At 37.2% G+C, this 23498-nt stretch overlaps 1 protein-coding gene across 6 annotated transcripts in view; it reads left to right on the forward strand.

Annotated features, from left to right (window-relative positions):
* Positions 1-13743, forward strand: part of LOC147582294 (uncharacterized) — a 42486-nt gene extending 28743 nt beyond the window's left edge. For all 6 annotated transcript variants that reach the window (XM_086700125.1, XM_086700121.1, XM_086700120.1 and 3 more), the window contains one exon: positions 13521-13743. The gene's annotated coding sequence lies outside the window, so the exon portion shown is untranslated. The remainder of the gene's footprint in view (positions 1-13520) is intronic.
* The last annotated feature ends 9755 nt before the right edge of the window (positions 13744-23498 follow it).

A 23498-nucleotide genomic window follows, 5' to 3' on the forward strand; every position in this document is an offset into this window, starting at 1 on the left:
GGTGCCCCCCAGCTAGTATTCTTATTATCATGGTTCTAAATTCTAGTTCAGACATCTTGCTTACATCTATGTTGATTAAGTCACTGGTTGTCATCTCTTCCTGGTTTTTTTTTTGGGGGGGGGGGTAAATTCCTTCATTTTATCATTTTGGAGGAAGAAAATAATTAATAAAACAAAAAATTAAAATTAAAAAATTAAAAACAATGCAAAAAGTCAAATAAAGGAAGCTAGATTCTAAGTGTATTTTGGTCTGCTTGTTGAAAGAAGCTTGATAGAATAGGGAAAAAATAGAAAGAAAGGAAAAAAATAAGAAAAATTTAAAATAAAAAAATATATAGTAAAATAGAATAGAATGAAATAAAATACAATAAAAAATTAAAAGAAATAAAAAATAAAGTAAAAAAAATAAAATTTTCTCTTTATGTATCCAAGAATGAGGAAGAAAAGAAAGAAAAAAAGAAAACAATTTAAGCAAAAACAGAAGCAAAGAAAATGAACAAATAAACAAACCAGCAAACAATGAAACCGGAATGGCATTACATCCATTTGCCCCTAGAACTGAAACTATGAAACTTTTTATAGTCCCTACACTAAGCAGGTGGAGTAACTTGTGCTAGTCTTCTAAGGGATGTGCTGGAGGGTGCAGTTGGGTTCTCCACTAGGTGGCACTGCTTAGCTTACTGGGGTGGATCAGTGTGGCATGCATGCTCCTGTGTGTGTGCATGTGCATGGGAGAGGAGGAAATGGCTTCACCCAGTTCCCTAGTCTCTGGCACGGGAACTTTGTGCTCTCACCGACCCATGATCAAGTTTCCGTCCTTTGTCTCAGGCCTCCATTCACTCCCCACCTCTACCCTGTCTGTGTCCAAGCTGTCCACCTGAGACACCCTCCAAGAGTTTTATCTCAGATGGGGTTGCGTTTCAAAACCCCATGCTTCAGAGACCCCTGTAGCTTGGACCCGCCGACTCTCTGGGGGAGGGTCTTGCTGAGCAATGACTGGGTGCCAGCTTGTCCCAGAAAACATTCATGTGATTGTGCAGCGGCAGAGGTTCAGAGATTATGGCAAACCATAACACACAGCCAGCGCTAGGTCTTACCACACTCTGGAGTCTTTGTCTCAATACCAGCAAACGGGGCTGCTCTCTGGGACCTTTGCCTGTGGGGATGCTCTATGGCCTGTTCCAGATGCACTCCAAGCAAGGGAACCGCTTCTCTCCCTGTGGCACTTGGACACCTCAGACCCTGCTGCCTGCTCCTGCACACTTCTCTACCAGAACACTGCCAGGCACTGAACTCCAGAACTTCAGACTATGCACTCCACTGTTTACAGAATCCTGGTGGTATTTAAACCCTCTCCTTTCTTCCCATCAATGGTTTTGGGGAACAGATTTCTTGTTCAGTCCCCTGTGAGTGTTTTCACTCTTTCTTTCTCTTCAGCTACTTTCAGAGGAGTGTTTTTCTTGCATCAGTCCTGATGCACCATACTCTCCTCCCTTCTCTCTGTCCTCTCTCTGCAAAAATAGCTCCCTACCCTCTGCAGCTTTTCTCTCCCCCAGTTCACCTCTTCATACTGTGTACCTCCTGAGTTCTGTGGCTCAAGTTATGCAGATTGTTGTGTTAATCATCAGATCAATTTCCTAGGTGTTCAAAATAGTTTGGTGTTTCCAGGATGAGACAATCTCCAGGTCTCCATGTTGCTCTGCCATCTGAACTCCCTCTTGATTTGCATTATCCTAATGATTAGTGATGTTGAACATCTTTTTGTGTGCTTGTTGGCCATTTGTATATCTTCTCAGGACAAATGTTTATTTAAGTCCTTTGTCGTATTTTTTTCCTTTGTCCAGTTTTGAATTGGGTTATTTAGTTTTTGTTGTTGTTGTTGAGTTATAGGAGTTCTCTGTATATTCTGGGTGCTAATCCCTTAGCAGGTGTAGTTTTTTTTGTTTTTAAGTTTATTTATTTATTTTGAGAGAGAGAGAGAGAGAGAGAGAGAACATACATGACCAGGGGAGGGGCAGAGAGAGATGGAGAGAGAGAGAATCATAAGCAGGCTCCATACTGCCAGCACGGAGCTGATGTAGGGCTTAAAGTCATGAGCTGTGAGGTCATGCATGACCTGAGCCGAAATCAAGAGTCGGATGCTTAACTGACTGAACCATCCAGGCTCCCCAGCAGGTATAGTTCTGAAAATATTTTCCCTCATTCTGGGGGTTGCCTTTTAATTCTGTTGATCTTGTCTTTTGATACACACAATTTTTAAAGTTTTATGAAGTCCAACTTGTCTAGTTTTTATTTTGTTGTTTGTGCCTTTGTTGTCATAGCCAAGGAATCACTGCCAATCCCACACTGTGATGATTTTGCCCTATGTTTTCCTCTAAGAATATTGTAGTTTTAAGTCTTACATTTAGGTCTTTCACTAATTTTGAGTTAACTTTTGTACATGGTATTAGGTAAGGGCCCAACTTCTTTCTTTTGCGTGTAAGTATCCAATTTTCCCAGCACCATTTGTAGAAAAGACTGTCTTTTTCTCCATCGAATGATCTTGGTACCCCTGTCAAAAATCATTTGACCATATATATAAGGTTTATTTCTTGGCTCTGTGTTTAATTTCATTGGTCTGTATGGTTGTCTTTATACCAGAACCACATTGTTTTGAGTACTCTAGTTTTGTAATATGTCTTGAAATCAGAAAGTGTGTTTCAGCTTTATTCCTCTTTTTCAAGATTGTTTTGGTTGTTTAGGGTCCTTTGAGATTCTGTATAAATTTTAGGATGGGTTTTTCTATTTTTGCAAAAAGCTGTGGGATTTTGATAGGGATTGCATTGAATCTGTAGATTGCTTTGGGTATTATTGACATTTTAATAATATTAAATCTGGCAATCCATGAACATGGGTTGTTTCCCTTTATTTATATCTTCTTTAATTTCTTTCAGCAATGTTTTATAGTTTTCATTGTTCAAATCTTTCACCTCCTTGGATAAGTTAGTTTCTGAGTATTTTATTCTTTTTGATTCTGTTATAAATGGAATGGTTTTTGTAATTTTTTTCAGATTATTCATTGTAAGTATATAGAAATGTGGCTGATTTTTGTGTGTTGACTTCGTATCCTGCTACTTCGCTGAATTCATTTATTAGTTATAACTGGGTTTTTTCTTTGTATGTGTATGGAGTCTTTGGGGTTTCTACATATAAGATCATAACACCTGCAAACAGACATATTTTACTTCTTCCTTTCTAATACAAATGCCTTTTATTTCTTTTTCTGGCTAGAAATTCCAGTGCAGTGTTGAACAGAAGTGGTGAAAGCAGGCATCCTTGTCTTGTTCCTAATCTTAGAAGAAAAGCTATCAGTCTTTCACTGCTCAGTATGATTTTCACTATGAAGTTTTCACATGTGGCTCCTATTGTATGGAGGTACTTCTTTTCCTAGTTTGTTGAATGTTTTTATCATGAAAGGGTATTGGAATTTTGTCAAGTGCTTTTTCTGCATCAATTGAGATGCTCGTGTGGCTTTTCTCTTTTATTCTGTTAATGTGGTGCATTACATTGATTATTTTTTCATATTTTGAACCATCCTTGCATTTCAGAAGTAAATCCCACTTGGTCATGGTGTATAATTCTTTTAATATACTGCTGAATTTGCTTTGCTACTATTTTGTTGAAGGTATTCCCATCAATGTTCATAAGAGATATTGCTCTGTAGTATTATTTTCTTGCAGTGTCTTTGTCTGGCTTTGGTAGCAGGGTAATGCTGGCCTCAGATAATGAGTCATGAAGTATTCCCTTGTCTTCAGGTTTTTGGAAAAGTTTGAGAAGGATTTGTATTAGTTCTTTAAAAAATTTTTTTTTAACGTTTATTTTTGAGACAGAGAGAGACAGAGCATGAAGGGGGGAGGGGCAGAGAGAGAAAGAGACACAGAATCAGAAGCAGGCTCCAGGCTCTGAGCCATCAGCCCAGAGCCCGACGCGGGGCTCGAACTCACGGACCGCAAGATCGTGACCTGAGCTGAAGTCGGACGCTTAACCGACTGCGCCACCCAGGCGCCCCTGTATTAGTTCTTTAAATATTTGATAGAATTTGCCAGTAAAGCCATCAGATCCAGTGCTCTTCTTTTTAGGAGATTTTTGATTACTGACTCAACATCCATACTAGTTACATGTCTATTCAGATTTTCTATTCTTTGTGATTTAGTCTTTGCAGATTTTGTGTTTCTAGGAAATTGTACACTTCATTTAGTTATCCAAATGTTGGTGTACAATTGTTTAGAGTATTCTCCTATAGTCCTTTTTGTTTCTGTAGAATTGGTAATGTTACCATTTTTATTTCTGATTTTAGTACTTTGAGTCATCTCTCTTTTTTTCTTTGTCTAGCTAAAGTTTTGTCAATTTTGTTGTTCTTTTGAAAAAAGCACCTTTTGTTTTTATTAATTTTCTCTAATGTTTTTCTATTCTTCATTTCATTTATCTTTTCTCTCATCTTTGTTAGTTTTTTCTTTCTGCTAGCTTAGGGTTTAGTTTGTTCTTACTTTTCTAGTTTCTTAAGTTGTAAAGTTAGGTTGTTGATTTGAAATCTTTCTTGTCCCCCTCCCCCCACTCAGTAATGCTTTCATGGTGTCCCATAAGTTTTGCCATGTTGTGTTTTCATTTTCATTCTTCTTTAAGTATTTTCTATTTTTCCCTTGTGATTTCTTCTTTGATCTCTTAGTTGTTTAAGAGAGTGTTATTTAACTTCCACAAATTTGTGACTTTTTCAGTTTTACTCCTGATAATCCTATTGTAGCTGGAGAAGATACTTTGTATGATATCAGTTTTTTAAAAAAATTCTATTGAGACTTGGGGCGCCTGGGTGGCTCAGTCGGTTAAGCGTCCGACTTCAGCCCGGGTCACATGATCTCACGGTCCGTGAGTTCGAGCCCCGCGTCAGGCTCTGGGCTGATGGCTCAGAGCCTGGAGCCTGTTCCGATTCTGTGTCTCCCTCTCTCTCTGCCCCTCCCCCGTTCATGCTCTGTCTCTCTCTGTCTCAAAAATAAATAAACGTTAAAAAAAAATTTTGAAAAAATTCTATTGAGACTTAATTTGTGATCTAACATATAATCTATCCTGCAAAATGTATCATGTGCACTTGAGAAGAATGTGTATGCTATTGTTGGGTAGAATGTTCTGTATTTGTCTGCTAGATCTACTTGGTTTATTTTGTTTTTTAAGTCTTCTGTCTCCTTATTTATCTTCTGCCTGGTTGTTGTATCCATTATTGAGAATGGGGTTGTTCTACAACTATTATTATAAAACTGTCTATTTCTCCCTTCAATTTTGTAGTTTTTGCTTCATATATGTTGATGGTCTGTCATTAGGTGTGTAAGTGCTTATAATTGTTGTATTTTCTTGATGTATTGACTTACAGTCTATTTTTTCTAATATTAGTATAGTCACCCTTGCTCTCTTTTGGTTACTATTTTCATGGAATATCTTTTTCAAACCTTGCATTTTCTTTTTTTTAAATTTTTCTTTACTTTTTTTTTAATGTTTGTTTATTATTTTGAGAGAGAGAGAGAGAGACAGAGCAGTAGTGGGGGAGGGGCAGAGAGAGAGAGGGAGACACAGAATATGAAGCAGACTCCAGGCTCTGAGCCGTCAGTACAGAGCCCAGCATGGGGCTTGAACCCATAAACCATGAAATCATGACCTGAGCCAAAGTTGGACACTTAACCACCTGAGTCACCCAGGCACCCCTCCAACCTTTCATTTTCAACCTATTTGTGTCTTTCGATCTAATGTGAGTCTCTTGTACATAACATATATTTGTATCATGTGTTCTTATACATTTGAACAATCTCTGTCTTTTGATTGGAGTGTTTAATCTACTTACATTTAAAGTAATTACTGATAAAGAGGGACTTCTGTTCTTTTGTATATAGGTGATTTTCTTTGGTAGTGAAATGTTTAAATTCCTTTCTCATTTCCTTTCGTGTATATTTTATAGCTATTTTTTGGTGGTTACCATGGGATTGCATTTAATATCCTAAATTTAAAACACTCCAATTTGAATTTATACCAAATTAACTTCAATAGCCTATAAAACTTTGAACCTTTAAAGTTCCATTCCCACGCCTTTCAACTGTCGATGTCCCAAAACATAAAGTAAAAATTCTTTTAAATACATTACTCTCTTAAATTATGTAGGAAATAAAATGTAGAGTTATAAACCAAAGTTACAATAATACTAGCTTGTAGACTAATATATTTTTAATGTATTAGTCTCATGAATCACGTAGAAAACAAAAAATGGGAGTTACAAACTATTGTTACAATAATACTAGCTCTTATAATTGCTGTATATTTATCTTTATTGAGGGAGGTTTCTATTTCTTTATATGGCTTCAAGTTACTATCTAGTGTCCTTTCATTTCACCCTGCAGGATTCCCTTGAGCATTTCTTTTTTTTTCTTTCTTTTTTTCTTTCTTTCTTTCTTTCTTTCTTTTTTGAGAGAGAGAGAGAAAGAGAGCATGCAAGCAGAGGGAGAGAGAGAGAATCTCAAGCAGGCTCCAGGCTGAGCCAATGCAGGGCTCCATCCCATGACCTCAGGATCATGATCTGAATTGAAATCAAGAGTCAGATGCTCAACCAATTGAGCATTTCTTGAAGGTAGGTCTAATGGTCACAAATTCTCTCAACTTTTGTTTGCCAGTAATGTAGCAATTTCTCCTTAACTTTTAAAAGAAGTTTTGCTAGATATAGGACTCTTGGTTGACAGTTTTTTTTCTTTTAGCACTTTGAATATATTGGCCTCCAAAATTTCTGAGGAGAAATCTGCTGACAATCATCTCCCTTGCATGCAGTGAATTGCTTCACTCTTGCTGTTCTTAAGATTCTTTTTTCATCTTTTAAAAGTTTGATTATAACATGTTTTGATGTGGGTCCATTTCAGTTCTTCTTACTTATAGTTCACTGAGCTTCTTGGATGTTTATATTCATGTATTTCATCAGATTTGACAAGTTTTCAGCCACTATTTCTTCAAATATTCTCTCTATCCTTTTCTCTCTTTTCGTTCTGGGACTCCCACAATGTGTATGCTGGTCTGTTTAGTGGTGTCTTTCAGCTGTTCTGTTTGTCTTTTTCAGTCTTTTTCTTTCTGTTCCTCACACCCAATACTTTTCATTCTTATCTTCATGTTTACTGATTCTCTCTTTTGTTTGCTTAAATCTGCCTCTGAATCCCTCCAGTGATTTTTTTTCAATTTTTTAATTTTAAATCTGAATTCTGAGGGATTTGATGAGATCCAGTATGTCCTCTACCACATGTCTTTCCCCTTAGGCATTTTTTTTTTTTTCTCCAAGTCCTGAGTAAACCTTACTATTTTAATGGCCACACATACATCTTTTCTTCCTTTGTTTAAAAGTTACTTTAGCTTTTATGAAAGTGAAATACATACATTATTTGAAAAAGTCTAATATGATCATAAGGTTTATAATAATAGTAGAACCCTGAACCACCATTCCCATCCTTGAAATGTGCTCCCTATAAGCAAAATTTTGAATTATTTTAGCTGTTTCTTCTGTTTTTAATTCTATTTTTCCAAAAATATTCTTAAAAAAATTTTTTTTAATGTTTATTTTTTTGAGAGCGAGACAGAGTGTGAGCAGGGGAGGGGCAGAGAGAGAGGGAGACACAGAAGCTGAAACAGGCTCCAAGCTCTGAGCTGTCAGCACAGAGCCTGATGTGGGGCTTGAACTCACAGACTGTGAGATCATGACCTGAACCGAAGTTCAGTAGTATAACAACACAAGCATATTATAAATATTGATGTAAACAAAAAATGTGAAACAAATATTTTGGGAGTATGAAGGGAAGGAAGGAGGTGTTAAGTGTACTAAATCCCACTATTCTATAATATGAAGTCAATAGATAGCATATCAAGAGCAATATAAGGGGGCGCCTGGGTGGCGCAGTCGGTTAAGCGTCCGACTTCAGCCAGGTCACGATCTCACGGTCCGTGAGTTTGAGCCCCGCGTCAGGCTCTGGGCTGATGGCTCAGAGCCTGGAGCCTGTCTCCGATTCTGTGTCTCCCTCTCTCTCTGCCCCTCCCCTGTTCATGCTCTGTCTCTCCCTGTCCCAAAAATAAATAAACGTTGGAAAAAAAAAAACAAACAAACAAAAACAAAAAACAAAAAAAAGAGCAATATAAGAATGTTTTGGGGGGCACCTGGATGGCTCCATCATTAAGCATCCGACTTCAGTTCAGGTCATGATCTTACAGTCTGTGAGTTCAAGCCCCATGTCAGGCTCTGTATGACAGCTCAGAGCCTGGAGCCTGTTTCAGAATTTGTGTCTCCCTCTCTCTCTGCTCCTCCCTTGCTCACACTCCCTCTCTCTTTCTCAAAAAAAAAAAAAAAATTAAAAATTAAAAAAAAATTGTCTTCTAAAAATTGGTTGACATCTCTTGTCTGTGCTTGTGTTATTTATCTGTGTTGCTCTTCCAAATCCATTCTCCATCTCTTTTTGCCCTGCTCTGTGTGCAGAGAAATGGACGTAGGCTCCCTTGACTTTTGGCTTCCAGTTGGATTCAGCTAATTGGAGGTGCTGTCAGAAGACTGGAGAGTAGGAGGAGATAGAATTGTAGATGTAGGAGTATTTATTCCCATTGCTGCCTTCTCCCTGCATGCTTGCTCCCTGGAAGGCCACTGTCTTTTTGGTTGTGGCATAATACTTCTACCTAATTCTGTGGCTCCTATAGGGTTCTTCTCTGCTATGTCTAGGGCTTTTACCACGTTCAGCAGTCATTCTTTCCATTTGCCTCTAAAGGCTTAGAGATGGTGATAGTTTCCAAATGCTGTTAGACCCCATGTACTTCTCCATCCCTTGTTGGTTCTCTTGATCCTGCCCACACCTCTGTAAATAGTTTTCTTATTAAATTCTATTCAATTCTCATTTGAGTGTGCCAATCTGTTTTCTGCCAGAACCCTGACTGCTACATCGCTGTTCGTGTTCTCTCTTTACTGTGTTTATTCATTTCAAAAATTTTATTCTCATTTTAGCAGAGTTTCTAGAGGCAACAGAAATAAGTGCCATATGTTCAATCTGCTATGTTTAACTGTTAGATATCCTTTTTCCAGGATCTTTTCCTATGCAGAATATCTGACTATTTTCTTTGATATAACATACTGATTTCTCTCCTATGCCCAAAGCAGAAAATTGGAGGTTTAATATCTGAGTAAATTGAAAAGACAGGCCCCAATTCAGGGACTAGCACAGTGGTGGGCAAAGCAGTAGCATGGTACCATAAAGAGTGAGACTAAGACAAAGTCCCTATAGTAAAGGATGACTCTCCACCCACTCTTTTGAATCTCTTTGTGGCAAGAGAGGTGAAAACCAGAATGTTTATAGCTCTATCCCCATGTACCCACCACCAGCCAGAAAATTCAGCTTTCTTCCCCCAGAATAGCCCTATTGAATGGACAACAAAAGATCAGTCAATATTTGAAAAAGACTCAAACAAAAAAGACAAAGACAACCAATGCGAAAGAAAGAAAGAAAGAAAGAAAGAAAGAAAGAAAGAAAGAAGCCATAGTAAGAATTCAAGGGAAGGAAAGGCAATTCAGGACTCAGAAAAAGGAAAAAAAACAAAGAGAAATAAAAAAGAACAATAGATTAGTCTGAGGGAAAAAATGGAGCCAGTGGCTTAGAATTCTGAGGACAAATCCTATCCAATCTAAAATTCTATACCCAGGAAAATTATCACTCAGATAAACAAGTAAAATCCTGACACTTTTATTCAGAAATACTAAATGATGTAAAAAAGGAAGGCAAGAAAGAGAAAGACACAGCACATAAGTAAGGGGAAAAAAAATACCCTGGATTTTAGCGATGGGAAGTTTCAGGATAACAGCTGGGCAACAGGCTTAGTGAGCAACCAGTACCAATTAGAGAATGAAGACAGAGGGCTCCATGAGAGATTCTTCCAGAGAGAAAACTAAACTTATAGAGTATCCAATGTATTTTAATATATTCAAAAATTATTTTTAGTTTTGTTGGACCCATTGGAGTTGAATTAGTGATTTTGACATGGAAAATTAAGCAAACAAATAACAAAAACCAAAGCAATTATTTATACTGGAAAAAATATAAAGTTGTTCAAAAAGGAAATGTTATCATAATATATACTATCACAGCTATGAATAGTAGAAACTATAATATATATTTAATATATATTATATATATTTAAATAATAAATATTTATTTAAACAAAATTGCCAATATAACAAATTTGGGAAAATGGGAATGAAGAATATTAAGTGAACATACAGACGCACTTTAGATATATTTAGTTTTGGACCATGGCAATAAAGCAAGCATCGTAATAAAGTGAGTCAAATGAATTTTTTGGTTTCCTGGGGCTTATAAAAGTTATGTTTACACTATGATGTAGTCTATTAAATGTGTCATATCATTGTGTCTAAAAAAGTACATACCTTAATTTAAATATACTTTACTGCTAAAAATTGCTAGGCATTATCTGAGCTCTCAGTGAATCATAATTACTAATCACCGATCACAATAACAAATGTAATAATAATGAAAAAGTTTGAAATATTGCAAAATTGCCAAAATAAGACACTGGGACATGAAGTGAGCAAATGCTCTCGGAAAAATGGTGCCAATAGACTTGCATGACACAGGGTCACCACAGACCTTCAATTCATAAAAAAAATGCACTATTTGTGAAGTGCAATAACATGAATCACAGTAAAACAAGGTGTGCCTGTACTTGAGGGAGATAATTTGAGCGAGCTAAATTTCCATTTACCATAATAGCAAGTCAACAGATGATAGCTAAAGTAAAAAATGAAAAAAAAAAAGTCTATATAAGCACACAGTTTAGATACATGGAGATAAAACCAGAATAAACAGCCAAGAAAGTTCAGAGAAGTTGCTTAAGAGGAGTGGGAATTTGGGAATGAGAGTCAAAGGGGCAGAATTCCACTATTTTCTTCTGTAAGCTAACTGTTCCACTTAAGTTTTTAAAAAAGAGATATACTCATTGGTTTCATAAAAACAAAACAAACAGACAAAAAAAAAAACCCGTGAAAAGAAACACATATCCCATGTGTGGACCCAAATAGTAGTCACACAGCAGTTTTTCTCTCTCTTCCCCCACCTATTCTAAGAACGCCTCTGTTTCCTCGTAAAGAGTTCTTGGAATCTCTATGTGGTATCTCGCAAGTGTTCTGTGAATTTATTCTCTTGGCTGCCTTGAAGTTTCTGTTCGTGCTCTTCTCCCTTCAGAGGCCAGCTGAAGGCCACACCCCTGCCGGCTGCAGACTCTCACTGATCTCTGTTCCCAAGGCTGCCAATACCTGGTGTCAAATTGTTGATGTTTGTGCCAGGGATGCTACTTCTTGTCACTGCCGCTGCTGGCTCCAAGGCTGATGACATTTAACACCCTCACTGCCCCTCCCTCAGTTGTCTTTTTCCTAAATGGGAGAAATTTCTGTCAGTTCACAGAATCAGGAAGTGATATTCTCTCTTGAGCATATGCTTTTGTCTCTTATACTGCAAAATTGACTGTACAAATCAGTGTATATGGACAGTACAAATCCTTTTATCAACTCAGAAAGAAACCGCATTCCCATTAGAAGTCATAATCCCATCTATTGAAGGCCTTAGCAAGAAAAGCCTGAGGTCCCTGGAAAAAGAGGGACTTGAGCCTTCCATACCAACTCTTCCCTGAATGTCCAGCCTGCTGGTCGGTTTTAACTTGCCAGTCTACACAATTATGTGAGCCAGTTTCTTCTCTGGAGAACCCTAATACAGATCTTGAAATCATACAATATGTGCCTTTTCTCTCTGTTTTGTTTTTTTTTTTTTCAGTTAGCATTACGTTTTCAGGGTCCATCCATGTTCCAGCATGAATCCATTCTTCATTCCTTTTTACAGCCAAATATTGTGCAGATATACCATATTTTGTTTCTCCATTCATTAGTTGATGGACATTTGTGTTGTTCCTACTTCTAAATATTACAAATAAGACTGCTACAAACATCTTTGTGCAAAGTTTTGTACAGACAAGTTTCAGTTCTCTCAGGGTTCTCTTCAATATGTGGCTGTGGCTGTACTGTGTTATATTTCTACCAGCATTGTATGTGGGCTCCAATTTCCCCACATCCTTACCAACACTTGTTAGTGCCTCTTTTTGATTATTGCCATTCTAGAGGGGGTAAAGTGGTATTGTTCATTGCGGCTTTAGTTTGTATTTCCTTGATGGCTAATGAGAAGCTTTTCCTGTTTATGTTTAGGTCATCCAAGAGCTGCTCCATGCATTCTGTCCAAGTTTTGTAGCTGTGTTCAGTGGGAGAGAGAGGAGGGAATAGCTTACTCCCTCTTACCTGGAAACAGAAATGTGTTAGTTTTTGATACTTACAAAAATAGTATCTTTGCATTTTCTAATTACTATTGCTGGTGAATGTAAATGCATTTGATTTGATTTAATCTTGATTTGATTGAAAATTTGCTAAGCTCTCTTATTAATTCTAATAGTTTTATCATCTGCAGACAATGAAGATTTTGTTTCTATTTTTCTGATTATTTGTTTATTTATTTTACATTATTGTGTGAGCTAACTACTCCAGAACAATAAGGTGAATTAGAAATGGTGATGATAAAAGACACACTTGTTTTTTTTCAGGTCTTGCAGGGAATATTTTCAATATTTCACTGTAACATTTGGAGTAGGTTATTTGGCGTAGATACAGGTTACCAGGCTAAGAAAATCCTTTCGGTGTTTTTGTTTAAATCTTTAATGGGTATTGGATTTTACTAAATGCATTTTCTGCACATATTGAAGAGAAGGATCTATGTGTATATATATATATGTGTGTGTATGTCTCTGTGTGTATATATATGTTTGTGTATACATATGTGTATATATGTATGTGTATATGCACATATGTGTACATATGTGTGTGTGTGTGTGTGTGTGTGTGTGTGTGTGTGTGTGTGTGTATTGCTTTTTGGCTCTTAACATGGTATAGTTGATTTTCTTTTTTTTTTTTTAATTTTTTTTTTTAACGTTTATTTATTTTTGAGACAGAGAGAGACAGAGCATGAACAGGGGAGGGTCAGAGAGAGAGGGAGACACAGAATCTGAAACAGGCTCCAGGCTCTGAGCGGTCAGCACAGAGCCCGACGCGGGGCTCGAACTCACGGATCGCGAGATCGTGACCTGAGCCAAAGTCGGCCGCTTAACCGACTGAGCCACCCAGGTGCCCCGGTATAGTTGATTTTCTAATATTAAACCAATGTTTAGATTGTTTACAAAGGTGGCCACAACACTCCTCTCTTCCCATTCCTTATATTCCTTTGCCACATCACTTTGGTATTCATCCCCCTCAAGAGGTGGAGTCCCTTCCTCTTGAATCTGCTTTGGCCTGTGTTTTGTTTAATTAGAATGTGGCAGGAGAAACACTGAGTGATTTCTGACCCTTGGGCTCAAGTGATTTTGTTCTTTTGCTCTCTCCTTCTTAGAATGCTTCTCTCAACATGGAAAAAGCCCAGGATTGCCCTCATGGAGAGAGAGGCCACAAATCCCACCTTTCCAGACATCCCAAATGAAGTCCCAGATATGTGAGTAAGGTCATCTTAGGCCATCCAACCCCAGCTGACTGCAGCCACGAAAGTAACCCGGGCAAGACCAGCCCAGCCAACCCATAGTATTGTGAGAAATAATAAACTTTTGCAAGCCACTGTTTCTAAGTGTTGTCATTTTGGTTTTGGTGTTTTGTTTTGCTTTTAACGCAGCATAGGTAACTGATACACTCATCTTGCATTCTTGAGTGAGACCCAACTTGGATGTGGTGTATTATCATTTCATATATTGCTAGATTCCTTTTCCTAACATTTTGTTTAGGATATTTGCTTCTATGTTTGAATGAGTTTGGTCTGTAATTTTCCTTTCATGTAGTGTCACTAAGTTTTTGATGTTGAAGGAGTTGGGTGTGTTTCTCTTTTTCAGTCCCTGGAATAGTTTATATAAGGCTGAAATCATTTGCTTCTTGAATTATTGAGACCTCACTACTAAAATTGTCTGGGTCTATTGTTTTCTTTTGTGGGAATAATTTAAGCTGATTCAGTTTAAAAAATCCTACAGGTTTTCTATTTTTTCCTGAGTCAGTTTTAGTAAGCTATATTATTCTGTTTTCAAATTCATTAGCAAAAAGTTGCTCCAACTATTTCTTTTAAAATGTTGTTAAAAAAGTATCTTCCTATGTTTAAAGTCTCTTCAGCATCTATGGTTATATCCTATAGTTTTATTTCTAATATTATTTGTACGTTCCCTTTTTTGCCTTGATTGATCTTTAAAGAGGTTTGTCTTTTCAATGACTAATCTTTTGGTTTGGATGCTCCTCTATTTTCTACTTAATTTTATATATTTATAAGTGTATTATGCATATATAAATATATTTACATATAAATATATATAAACATTCTATATTATTTAATATACTTACAAGTTTATATTATATAATATATATTTAATATATAATACACATATAAATATATTATATTTTAGTATTTCTTTTTACTTTCTCAGTAATATTTTATTGTATTCTTGTGCCACAATTTATTTATCCATTCATTTGTTGATGGATATTTGTGTTGTTCCCATTTCTATCATAAGCAATGTTACTATGTACATTCTTGATTATATGTCTTGATGCCCATGCACATGAGTTTCTCCAGGACGTATAACATAGAGTCGAATTTCTGCATCCTAGGGGGATGTGTCTGAAAATTTGGTAATATAAATACCACACTCTAATCATCCCATTTGTTCCATATGCCCACCAGCATTTGGCATTGTCAGATTTTATTTTATTTTTTTATTATTTTTAAATATGAAGTTTATTGTCAAATTGGTTTCCATACAACATCCAGTGCTCATCCCAACAGGTGCCCTCCTCAATACTCATCACCCACCCTCCCCTCTCTCCCACCCCCATCAACCCTCAGTTCTTGGTTTTTAAGAGTCTCTTATGTTTTGGGTCCCACCCTCTCTAACCCTTTTTTTTTTTTTTTCCTTCCCCTCCACCATGGTCTTCTGTTAAGTTTCTCAGGATCCACGTAAGAGTGAAAGCATATGGTATCTGTCTTTCTCTGTGTGACTTACTTCATTTAGCATAACACTCTCCAGTTTCATCCACATTGCTACAAAAGGCCATATTTCATTCTTTCTCATTGCCACATAGTATTCCATTGTGTATATAAACCACAATTTCTTCATTTGTCAGTTGATGGACATTTAGGCTCTTTCCATAATTTGGCTATTGTTGAAAGTGCTGCTGTAAACATTGGGGTACAAGTGCCTCTATGCATCAGCACTCCTGTATCCCTTGGGTAAATTCCTAGCAGTGCTATTGCTGGGCATTGTCAGATTTTAAAGTTTTGGCAATCTGGTAGATGTATAATGGTATCTCATGGTGGTTTTTTGTTGTTGTTGTTTGGTTTTGGGTTTTTTTTCCTGCTGCATATGTTCATTTTTTATTATTTGTTATTGCAAAGTAAATCAATGATACAGAATTATTTATAGATCATATACACATATGCAAATAATTTATAATGTAGAAAGTAAAAATCTCTAACCACTTACGATATCTCTCTACCTCTTTCAACACCCATCCCCAAGAAGTAAACACAGTCAAACTTTTGGTATCTTTCCAGACTTTTTTGAAGAATATTCAGGCATACACTTTATTTTCACAAAATGATATCATACTTTACCTATTGGTTTAAAAAAATTTTTTTAAATGTTTTACTTATTTTTGAGAGAGAGAGAGAGAGAGAGAGAGAGCATGACTGGGGAGGGGCAGAGAGAGAGAGGGAAACACAGAATCCGAAGCAGGCTCCAGGCTCTGAGCTGTCAGCACAGAGCCCAACGTGGGGCTCAAACCCACAGACCGTGAGATCATGACCTGAGCCAAAGTCGGATGCTCAACCGACTGAACGACCCAGGCACCCTTTACCTATTGTTACATGATCGTTTCACTTCATAATTAATAATAATTCAGACTTACCTCTAGTTAAAATTTTTTTTAACATTTATTCATTTTTGAGAGACAGAGAGAGACAGAGCCTAAGTGGGGAAGAGGCAGCGAGAGAGGGAGACACAGAATCTGAAGCAGGCTCCAGGCTCTGAGCTGTCAGCACAGAGTCTGACATGGGGCTCAATCTCACAGACTGCAAGCTCATGACCTGAACTGAAGTCGGATGCTTAACTGACTGAGCCACCCAGGCGCTCCCAGACTTACCTTTAATTTTTAAATGGCCACTGAGGTTTCCATTTTACAATTATTTTGGCATCCAAATTTTAACCATTCTCCTACTGTTGACATAGATGTCTCATAGTTTGAGCTATTATAAATAATATTCCATATAAATATATCCTTGCACATGCTTGTGCAAGTATCTCTATAGAATGTAAATCTAAAACTGTAAGTTAAAAGTATTTTAAATTTTGGGGCATCTGGGTGGCCCAGTTGATTAAGCATCTGACTCTTGATTTTGGCTCAGGTCGTGATCTCACGGTTTGTGGGTTTGAGCCCCACATCCAGCTCTGCACTGACATTGCAGAGCCTGCTTGAAATTCCCATTCGAGCTCGCTCTCTCTCTCTCTCTCTCTGCCCCTCCCCCACTTGTGCATGTGCCCTCTCTTCTCTTTCAAATAAATAAATATTAAAAAAATTTTTTAAAATATTTTAAATTTTGATAGTTATTATCACATTGTGATGGTATTTATTATTTGACAGTTAGTCGTTGCTCTGAATAGGTTGTCACAATTCACCCTTGCACCAGGAGTATATGAGTTTTCTTTCCCCATATGCTAGGCAAACCTGGACTTCATATGTTTTAACTTTTTGTAATTTGGTGGGCACCAATAGGACCTCATTTTTTACAATTTTTTAAAAATGTTTATTTATTTTTGAGACAGAGAAACAGAGCTTGAGCAGGGGTGGGGTAGAGAGAGAGGGAGACACAGAATCCGAAGCAGGCCCCAGGCTCTGAGCTGTCAGCACAGAGCCAATGTGGGGCTCAAACTCACACTGTGACATCATGACTTGCGCGGAAGTCAGCCACTCAGCCAACTGAGCCACCAAGGCGCTCCATTACCTCATTTTTAGTTTGCATTTACCTAATTGCTAACAAAACTGAATATCTTTTCATATGTTTATTAGGTATTAGCATTTTGGGTTTTTGTGGACTACTTGTTCATATTTTTTGCCCTTTTTTTTATTGGGTGTTGTCATTTATTTATTTATTTATAGGAGTTGTTCTGTTTTAATTTACATTACCTTGATTATTAATCAAGTTTAACATCTTTTCATACGTTTGTTAACCATTATGTTTCCTGTTTGTGAGGAGACTTGTCAAGTGTTTGACCATTTTCCTACTGGATCCTCAGCTTTTTCTTTTTAACTCTCTAGGACTTCTTTATAGATTATCAATGTAAACCTTTTGTTAGTTTTATGTATTGCAAAGATCTTTTCCTATTTTGTAGTTTGTTTTTTCTCACCTTTTTATGGTGTGTTTTGATAAACAAAAGTTCTTCATTTTAATTTGGTCAAATGTATCAAACTTTTTCTCCTTTATGGTCAGTGTGTTGTTTCTATGTCTTGGTAGGAAATATTTGCATCTTTTTGAAGAAACTGATTTCTACCTCAAGTTCATGAAATTATTATCCTAAATTGCCTTCTTAAAGCTTTATCATTTTGCCTTCACAGTTAGATCTGTAATCTATCTGGAATAGTGAAAGAGGTATGTTAAAATCCATCACAATGATTTTTGTTGTTTCCTTCTTTTAGTTCTTTTTGTTTTGTTTTGTTTTATATATTTCCAGGTTATGTTATTAAGTGCATATAAATTTAAAATTGTTATATCTCCCTGGTGAAAAAATCTTTTATATTTTGAAGTTACCCTCTTTAGTCTTAGTAATAGTTTTGCCTTAAAGTCTATTTGTCTGATAATAATTATATCTAATCCTGCTCTTAGGGGATTAGCATTTTCATATTTACTTATTCCTACTAAATTCATTGACATGCAATCTATCTTTAAAGATAGTTTATTTTCATGGAAAATATTGAATGTTACATCATCTATTTTGTAAATTTAACATGATACATAATTTTTGATCTCTGTCTTTGGTAAACAAAATTTTATAGGTCATGCTGGTTGTTACTGTTTTGCTCCTCATTCTTTCATCTCCAAAATTGTTAATACCTTTTGGGATTTACAGACTATGGCCCACTACTTGTAATCACTACACGTGATTAGAAAGAGCTCATTTATACAGCATCGCAGCCAAGTAGAATAACAGGGAATTTGTTAAAGATCTGCTCCTTGTATCACTTCTAAAAAGAAGGTTGCCTTTTTGTTGTTGTTTTTGTATATTTTTACAATACCATTTCCTTCATCAAACAAGAATTTTATGTTGCTTCACTTTATCTCATTGACTTTGAAAAAAAATTTTAATGGTATATAAGAGGGGCACCTGGGTGGCTCAGTTGGTTAAGTGGCCAACTTCAGCTCTGGTCATGATCTCATGTTTCATAAGCTTGAGCCCCACATTGGGCTCTGTGCTGACAGAATCCGTTTGGGATTCTCTCTCTCTCCCTCTCTCTGCCCCTCCCCTACTTGTACTCTCTCTCTCTCAAAAAAAATAAATTAAATTAAAAAAATAAAATGGTATATAATATACCCTATTCAGTCTCTGTACATAAAAAGAATAAGGTAAAAGTAATAAATCCTTCTTAAAATTTCAAGTTTTCTGTTTTAGTGCTATCCAGTAGTAAATTTTTCAGGACAAGTATGAGTGTGGTTATTACATCTTATAGTCTCCTTTTTTTTTTTTTTTTTTTGAGCATGTGGAGGCGCAAGTGAATGGGGGGGGTGCACAAGTTAGTGAGGGGCAGAGAGAGAGAGAGAGAATCCCAGGGGCTGAGAGGGAGAGAGAGAGAGAGAGAGAGAGAGAGAGAAGTGGGGTCACTTGAAGCGGGGCTCATACTCACCAGAAGCGGGACAAAAGCTCACCTGATGTGGGACTTGAACCCACCAACCATGAGATCATGACCTGAGCTAAAGTCAAATCCTTAACGACTGAGCCACCCAGGTGCCCTTATAGTCTCCATTTTTGACCAGGTGTTTTTCATAGTAGTCAGTGTTAATTTTGTTTGCAAGTAGGAAAAGTTTCACTGCTCTCAAGATGACTTTCAGAGTTAATTTTTTTTCTTTGTCATTATTTCTCTGTTTTTTAAAAAATCCTGAATTCATCATGCTTCACTGGATCCTGGATTGAAAAACCCAATAGCTATGATAAACATTACTTGAGGGGCACCTGGGTGGCTTAGTCGGTTAAGCGTCCAACTTGGGCTCAGGTCATGATCTTATGGTTTGTGAATTGGAGCCCTGCATCCGGCTCTGTGCTGACAGCTCAGAGCCTGGAGCCTGCTTCAGATTCTGTGTCTCCCTCTCTCTCTGCCTCTCCCATGCTCATGCTCGCTCTCTCTCTCTCTCTCATTCTCTCTCCCTCTCAAAAATAAACATAAAAATATTAAACATTACTTGAATAATTAAGGAAATTTAATATGGGCTATGTATTAGATAATGGTATTGTATCAATGCTCAATCTCCTCAAATGTGATAATAGTATAGTGATTATAGGAATTTGTCCTTGTGCTTAAAAGAAACATCTGTGAGACTTAGGGGTGAAGGGTCATGACAGTCTGTAACTAACTCTAAAGTAAATGATCCAGTAGAAGGAGGGAAGGGAAAAAGGAAAAAAAGGAGAGAAAGAAAGAGTGTATAGAGAGGGTAAGATAAAGCAAACCTGACAAAATGTCAACTATTCCTGAATCTAGATGAATTGTGTGTAGGGAATGTTTGTTGTTCTAGGCTCGTTACTTTCTGTAAGCTTGAAATTTTTCAAAATAACAGGCTGGGAAAATGAACTCATGTCCACTAAAAAGAATTCCTGATTTCAATATGTTTGTGACTCTGACTTAGTATGGTGCAGGTAGAAAGGCTCTAGCTCATCATTTGTCATGGGATCTGAGGCAGGTTCCCCTTGTATTTTAGGAATTCCTGGATTTTTCTCTGACCTAACATCCTTAGGATTTTTTTCTTGCCTTCTTTAGGGATTAAAGACTTACTACCTTTTGATCTTAACTACTGATTTTTATCTGTGCTTCAAAAAACAGTCTAATTAGTATTAGTCTAGCCTGGATAAACTGAAGGTATCCATTGTGTTTAGAAGTTTCTCTGGACAAAGTGGGAGAGAGGAAGAGGATTGTGGTTCCCAGGACATTGGAAAACCAGGGAGAGCAGGTTGTGGCGGGGGGGGGGGGGGGGGGGGGAGATGGAGGGGTGGGAGGAACGTCACATTCTCCTGTCTTAGAAAGGTTCTCTGATTCAGCAGAATTAGATTTTCTTCCAGATTTCAAGGTCATTGCCATTGGCTGTCAGCTCACTGTGGGAGGCCAGACAGGAGCTCTCTCCACCTGAACTGGCTCATCTGGCTCCAGTATCCCCTTATCTGATAATGTACAATTGCCTTTTCTGTACAGAACAAAAACAATATCAGGCTCCGATCTAGAGCTGCTTTTCCCTAAAACAATGAAAACAGAAATATTTGTCTTTTTATAGTGAAATAGAATTGACAAGCAGTTAAAAATAAGGTAAGATAAGGCAAGCTCAGAAATAACCAAGTAAATCACCTCCCTTTATGTTGATGAGTCTTTAAAAACTAATGTGACTTTGAATGAAAACTCAACCACAGCCATGTGGAAGCACTGATAATATGTTTCAAAGTATTTCCCCACAGCATACTTCTTCACTGAAATAGATTACCGCCCCCCTAACACCCCTACCTCTACTATATACAGACTAAATTTAGAACTTTTGAGTAACGAATTTGAAGAAAAGAGGGAAATGATCAAATTATCTGAAGCTCCTGGGGCACCTGGGTGGCTCAGTCGGTTGAGTAACTGACTTTTGATTTCAGCTCAGGTCATGATTTCACGGTTTGTGGGATCAAGCCCTGTGTCAGGCTCTGTGCTGACAGCATGGATCCTGCTTGGGATTCTCTCTCCCCCTCTCTCTCTGCCTCTCTGCTGCTCATGCATGAATATATACTCTCTCTGACTCTCTGCCTCTCTCAAAATACAGAAATAAACATTAAAAAAACTGTACAAATTATCTGAAACTCCTTAGAATATACTGAATTATAACATTTTGGGGAAAGACATAATATTTTATTTAAAAAATACCAATAGGCTTGCTGGGTGAGAGAACTGGAGGGTTAGCAGGACAAAGGAGTTGACCTTTATGCAAGGGAATGGTTATAAGGATGGGGTGGAATCCAAACTGGGGAAGGAGCCCAGTAGTTCTGTTGTTACAGATGTGATTACCGGGATTAATTTATTATGGGTATGACCCAGTAGGGTGAGTCTTCCACTCTTAATGTTTCAGCTATACTACTGAAGTCATTGTTATTTGCATTGTGATACTTTTCCCCCCTCATTTGTGCTACTCATTTGTCTACCTTTACTGTCATCTTCTGTCAGGAAAGAAGACGCATAGAGAAAACTCCATTTGACAAGCTACTCTCCAACCATATCTTCATATTCCCCCACAATATCTGATTTTGTCAAAAGTTTTTCTTCTCTGTCTAGGTTTGCAGTAAACACAGGGCGTTGCATAGATATGATCTCACTGTGAGATCTTCCTAGAAATATGTCACTCAGTACTAAGGGAGATTTGGGTTGGAATAAAGTGGGAAGCACTGGTGATATATGGGTAGTTTGGATAATTTTCTTCTTTTGTTTTAAAAAGATTATATTTTTTTTAAATTTTTTTTTTCAACGTTTATTTATTTTGGGGACAGAGAGAGACAGAGCATGAACGGGAGAGGGGCAGAGAGAGAGGGAGACACAGAATCGGAAACAGGCTCCAGGCTCTGAGCCATCAGCCCAGAGCCCGACGCGGGGCTCGAACTCACAGACCGCGAGATCGTGACCTGGCTGAAGTCGGACGCTTAACCGACTGCGCCACCCAGGCGCCCCAAAGATTATATTTTTAAGTAAACTCCACACCCAGTGTGGGGCTCAAACTCATAACCCTGAGATCAAGAGTTGTGTGCTCTACTGACTGAGCCAGCCAGGTGCCCCTTGGATAATTTTCAATATCCTGACTTAAATTTACAAAGTCAGTATATTTAGAATGATCACCTAAAAACTTTAAGGGATTCCATACAAACAGACTTTGGGCAGATTTCTGTTTGAAGGTCATCTAAACTGTGGCATATTTTGCTTTAAGAGGATTTGATAGGCTGTCATGTAAGAAGGTACCAAAATAAAACCCCATATACAAATGGGTGAAAGACTAGAACAGGAATTTCACAGAGGAGAAAACCCATTTAGACAATAAACACAGGGAAAAATGCTCAACCTCGTTATTTTCAAGGAAATGATACATTAAGGTACAATTTTATACCCATCAGGCTGACAAAAATTAATGTCTGATATTAAGTGTTGGCAGTGGCATGGAACAATGCAAACTCTAATTGAGAATGTAAATTGAGACAGTAACTTTGGAAAATAATTTGGTATTATGTAGTAATATATTACACATTATATATTATTAATATGTACTAATAGCTCATATTTTAATATATATGCTGTATATTTATGTATTATGTATTAATATATAAGATTATATAGTTATAATTAAAGATTATTTATATAATTATATAATAGAAAAGAATATTTTTTCCTCTTAACAATTAATAAAATCACTTTCAAGTGAAAAGAAAAGTCACTAATATGTGCATGTCTTTAGAGTTACAGGGTCAGTTCTCATATTTATTTGTTAATTGCTCAAACAGTTGCTTTTGCAGTTTAGTTATGAAGCTACCATAGGTACCACAGCCAGGAAAGGTGAGCTGTAGAGGATTCATATTTAGCCGTATTTAGCCATGCATTTTCATTTTAAAATAAAAGAGCATATTTATTCCTTAACACATTTGTTTAAAATAACAAAGCAGGTAATATTTTTGAACAGTGATTCTCAACTCCTGGCTGTACATCAGAAGTACCCATGGGGCGCCTGGGTGGCGCAGTCGGTTAAGCGTCCGACTTCAGCCAGGTCACGATCTCGCGGTCCGTGAGTTTGAGCCCTGCGTCGGGCTCTGGGCTGATGGCTCAGAGCCTGGAGCCTGTTTCCGATTCTGTGTCTCCCTCTCTCTCTGCCCCTCCCCCGTTCATGCTCTGTCTCTCTCTGTCCCCAAAATAAATAAACGTTGAAAAAAAAATTTAAAAAAAAAAAAAAAAAAAAAAAAAAAAAAAAAAAAAGAAGTACCCAGAGGCTTTATTTTTTATTTATTTATTTATTTTTTTAATTTTTTTTTCAACATTTATTTATTTTTCGGACAGAGAGAGACAGAGCATGAACGGGGGA

The sequence above is a fragment of the Puma concolor genome, chromosome A3 (genome assembly GCF_028749965.1).
Source record: "Puma concolor isolate L17-30 chromosome A3, mPumCon1.1.hap2, whole genome shotgun sequence".
NCBI lineage: Eukaryota > Metazoa > Chordata > Mammalia > Carnivora > Felidae > Puma > Puma concolor.